Source organism: Trichechus manatus, unplaced genomic scaffold, assembly GCF_000243295.1.
Source record: "Trichechus manatus latirostris isolate Lorelei unplaced genomic scaffold, TriManLat1.0 scaffold00184, whole genome shotgun sequence".
Classification (NCBI taxonomy): Eukaryota; Metazoa; Chordata; class Mammalia; order Sirenia; family Trichechidae; genus Trichechus; species Trichechus manatus.
The window spans coordinates 166,964-172,055 of NW_004444120.1; the positions used below are offsets into that span (position 1 = coordinate 166,964).

The 5,092-nt window shown below is 37.3% G+C and overlaps 1 pseudogene; it reads right to left on the reverse strand.

The window, feature by feature from the left end:
* Positions 1–2,354: 2,354 nt before the first annotated feature.
* On the reverse strand, positions 2,355–4,751 carry LOC101346858 (taste receptor type 2 member 42-like; annotated as a pseudogene).
* Between the last annotated feature and the right edge of the window lie 341 nt (positions 4,752–5,092).

Here is a 5,092-nt window from a genome sequence, read left to right on the forward strand (position 1 = left end):
GCTTCAAACTTAGAAAGATAAGGGTAAAATTCATGGTAACCACAAAGAAAGTTAACAAACATACTCATAAAAATAAAGAGGAAAAACATAAAGTCTCAGCAAAAACAAAAGAAATGAAAAAAAAATCCACAAACAAAAGTAACTCAGCACAAGAGAGTAAGAACAAAGAAAACGTCAGCACCACAAAGAAGAAAAGGGTAAATTTCAAGGTAACCAGAAAGAAAGGTAACAAACCTAATCATCAGAATAAAAAAGAAGAAAAACATAAAGGCTCAATAAACACACAATCTATAATGAAATAAAAGAAAGTCCACAAACAAAAGGAACTCTGCACAGGAAACTAAGAGGAACAAAGAAAATGTCAGCACCACAAAAAAAAAAGAAAACAATATGACAGCAATAAACTCATACCTATTGATATTCACACTGAATGTAAATGGCTTAAATGCACCTGTAAAGAGACGGAGAGTGGTAGAATGGATAAAAAAGCATGACCCATCAATATGCTGTCTAAAAGAGACACTCCTTAGACACAAAGACATAAATACGTTAAAAATCAAAGGATAAAAAAATATCAAGCAAATAGTAGTGATGTAAAATCATACAACCACTATGGAAAACGATATGGTGCCTCCTTAAAAAGCTAGAAATAGAAATACCATACAATCCAGCAATCCCACTCCTAGGAATACATCCCAGAGAAAAAAAGCTGTCAGAAGAATAAACATATGCACACTCGTGTTCATTGCAGCTTTACTCACAATAGCAAAAAGATGGAAAAAACCTAGTGCCCATCAACAGGTGAATGGATAAACAAATGAAGGTGCACACATGCAATGGAGTACTATGCAACAATAAAGAACAATGATGAATCCATGAAACATCTCACAACAATCTGGAGGGCATTATGTTGAGTGAAATAAGTCAATCACAAAAGGACAAATATTGTCTGAGACCACCATTATAAAAACTTAAGAAAAAATTTAGACACAGAAAAAAATAATCTTTGATGGTTAGGAGAGAAGAGAGGGGTAGGGAGGAGAAATCACAAGCTAGATAGTAGAAAAGTGTTAACTTCTGTGAAGGGAGATACAATACACAATATAGGGGAAGTGAGCAGTACTCGACCAAGGCAAAGTCATAGAAACTTCCTAGACACATCTAAACAGCTTGAGGTACTGAAGTACTGGCGCTGAGGGCTAGGGACCATGGTCTCAGGGGACATCTAAATCAATTGGCATAACATAGTTCATAAAGACAGTGTTCTATATCCTACTTTGATGAGTAGTGTTTGGGGTCTTAAAAGATACATCTATTGTTCCTAACCCATTTGGAGCAAAGGAGAAGGAAGAAAAGAAAGACATATGGAAAATATCAGTCCAATGGACTAATGGACCACATGAACCACAGCCTCCACCAGCCTGAGCACAGAAGAACTAGATGGGGCCTGGCTACCACCACCAACCGCTCTGACAGGGATCACAATAGAGGGTCCCAGACAGCGCAGGAGAAAAATGTAGAACAAAATTCAAATTCACAAAAAAAGACCAGATTTACTGGTCTGACAGAGACTGGAAATACCCCAAGGCTATGGCCCCTGGACTCCCTGCTAACTCACAACTGAAGCCACTCCCAAAGTCCACCTTTCAGCCAAAGATTAAACAGGCCTATAAAACAAAAAAGTAATACACGTGAGGAAAATGCTTCTTAGTTCAATTGAATGGGCATCACCTGCCCAAAAGAAAAGACAAGAAGACAGGAAGGGACAGAAAAAGTGGACGAATGGGCACAAGGAACACGGGGTGCGAATGGAAAGGCGGAGAGTGCTGACAGGTTGCAGGGACTGCAACCAATGTCAAAAAAACAATCTGTGTATAAATTTTTGAATGAGAAAACTAATTTGCACTGTAAACTTTCACCTAAAGCACAATAAAATTTAAAAAAATATACTATCTCAAATACCACTGTTGATGAATTCACAGATTGAAAACTAACATTTTTGTGCTACTTTTTTTGTATTTATTTTAGCTTCCATTCCATTTCAATAAACATCAGCTTCTGCTATCACAATGGGCCTCAGCTAACATTGTGAAAAGCATTTTCAATTCCTTTAAAATGTCTTAGTTTGTTTTTTCTTGCTAACAAATGTGGGACTTTCTTCTTTTATAGTAATGCCTGCTGTAATTTTTCATGTTCAAATACGAGTGAAAGAATAAAATTTAGTTTGTTTAGATGCAAATGGAGAAAGATTATCTTTCATTGTTTCAACCGTCTGCCCAACCTAAAATACACACTAAGAAAACATGAAAATCCTCAAGTAAGAGTTTCTAGGAGTCATCCACAGAATTAAAATTTTAATAGAAAACTGAATTTAGAGATGGAAATTCAGCATCATTATCACAGTCAGCATTATCATTGACTAGACTACCGAAAAAAGAAAAAGAAAAGAGAAAAGGCACCAATAAATCAACTCTACCTAGAGCGAAGGGAGGTAGGCAACTGCAAATAATTTAAAAAATGGGGGAAACTTGTAAAAAATGAATCGCAATCATAAAGTTAAAACAAATATAGTATTCTTACCAGAATAATTTTTATTTTGCTAATTACAGTAAAATTTCTCTAGGTCAGTTCTTATATATTACAAGGTATTTTTATCCTTGACATTTCATTTGCCTCTCAAAACCATCATTTAGTAGATATAGACTATTCTATTTTGAAAACGTGTAAACTGAAGGTCACAGATTTTAAATAATTTGTTCAAGATCATGCAGCCACAGGTGGCAGATCTGGCCTAAAATAAGTTCTTTTGATCCAGAGTAGGACTCTCACATCTCTGCTATCTTCATTGTTCACATGTGCCTACACACACTTAAAAAAAATTATGATTCCTCACCAATACACAGTCCCTCAATATTAGAATTTCCCTAATTAAATCCCCCGAAACATTAGATTTAAAAGATATTCCCTGAAACAGAAAAGAGTTTCATGGACAAAGAAATTTGCAAAACCTCATATAATAACACTTCCTCTTGTGTATTAACTGAGTACACAAAAAGCCTATGATTTAAACAAAAAAACTGCTTAATTTTTTTAATTTTGCATAAATCAGCATTCCCTAAAATTATTTAAAAATTGAGAACTGCTTCCTTGTAACAATTATGAACACCCTACTGAACAAGTGATTCCCAGAACTTTAGGAAAAGCTGCTCCACATTTCTTTCTTTCTTTTTTTAATTGTGGTTTACGTGAAAGTTTACAGAGCCAATTCTTTTCCCATTCAACAATTTATACACAGATTGTTCTGTGACATTAGTTACAATCCCCATAATGTGTCAGCACTCTTCCCATTTCCACCTTGGGTTCCCCGTTTCCGTTCGCCCAGTTTTCCTGCCCCTTCCTGCCTTCTTAACTTTGCCTTTGGGCAAATGCTGCCCTTTGGGTCTCATACAGTTGATTGTTCAGAGGAGTATGTCCCTCCAGGGTGTTACTCTTCACTTTTAAGCCTGTCTTTTATGTGGCTGAAAGATGATCTCTGGGAGTGGCTTCAGTTCTAAGTTAGAAGGGTATCTAAGGGCCATTGTCTCACTGGTTTTCCACCAGTCTATCAGACCAGTAAGTCTGGTTTTTTTCATGAACTGGATTTTTTTTCTACCTTTTTCTCCCACTCTGTGTAGTACCTTCTACTGTGACCCTGGTCAGAACGGTAGGTGGTGTTTGTAGGCAGGCACCATCTAATTCTTCTGGTCACAGGTTAGTGGAGGCTGTGGTTCATGTGGACCATTAGTCCTTCAGACTAATTGATTCCGTAAGTCTTTGGTTTTCTTCACTCTTCTTTGCTACAAACTGAAACAGACCAATAGATGTAACTTAGATGGCCACTCACAAGCTTCTAAGGACCTAGCCAAAACTCACCAAAGTAGGATGTAGAACACTGACTTTATGAACTATGTTATGCCAATTGACCTAGATGTCCCTGAGACTATGGTCCCTAGCCCTCAAGCCCAGTATCTCAGTCCTGGGAAGTGTTTGGTTATGGCAAAGAAAGAAGTTAAGATGCCACAGCAGTTTCAAGGCAGTGTCTCAGCTTGCTCTTTCCCAAAATTATAATAAATGAGTGGGCTGAGGGAAAGACAGCTGATATCACCATGACAAAACTCACGGCCTAATAACTCTGTACCTTAAGGAAGATCCAACTTGCTATCAGAGTAAAAGTAAAGTAAAGTAAATGACAAAGAGGAGGAGGAAGGTCGTCACCACTTTCATGGCCTTTATACGGGCCGCCATGCTGGGATCTCTAGAGCCCATGGAATTGAGCTGCAAACTCTTGGTGTGTCTAACCAAAGACAGAAAATAAAAGAAGCAAAGAAGCTAGGAACAGAAGAAAAGGGATAAAGTAGGTCGAGCTAAGAAAAGTGGGTTTATAAGACAGAAAATTTTACTGACATCTAAATGCAAAGTCATGTTTCTCTCATTTACTCTATAGGTATTCATCCACAACTCATTAAGAGGACCCTGCATTAAAAGGTTAACAGACAATAAGAACAAAGACCCCATGAAAAGCACAAAAACCAATCTGTTCATTCTCCACTTCAGCCAGATGAAAAGAAGTGGGAGAAACTGAATATCTTAAGAAAGCAGCAAATGCTTAGGCAGGTGGCAAACTAAGTAGTTAAGTGATTAGTTAGTGCCCAGAGAATACTAACCAGTTTTGCTAGTTTTCCAGTGGCATACAGAAGAGGAGATAGCACCATTATAAATGAATCAAATAGCATTACTCACAGTTGAATGATTCTGACTATAGCCAAGCTGGTAAGGACAAAATCAGCTAATGAGATCTTCCAATTCCTGACCCATTCGAGCAAGTTAACCAATCCACTGAACCGATTTCCCAGCATTCCCAATATGAATTCTCCTGTTGCCACTACCAGAAAGGGAATCTTCATTCCAATTGACATTTCTATAAAATATTTCTAATGTGCTGCATTGACAGTTTTATAGAGAAACAATTGCAGATCAGCATCCATTTCTGAGGCTATCTACATACGTTTTCATTGTAATTTCAGAAAGTACAGCCAAAATTCTGTCATGTGGT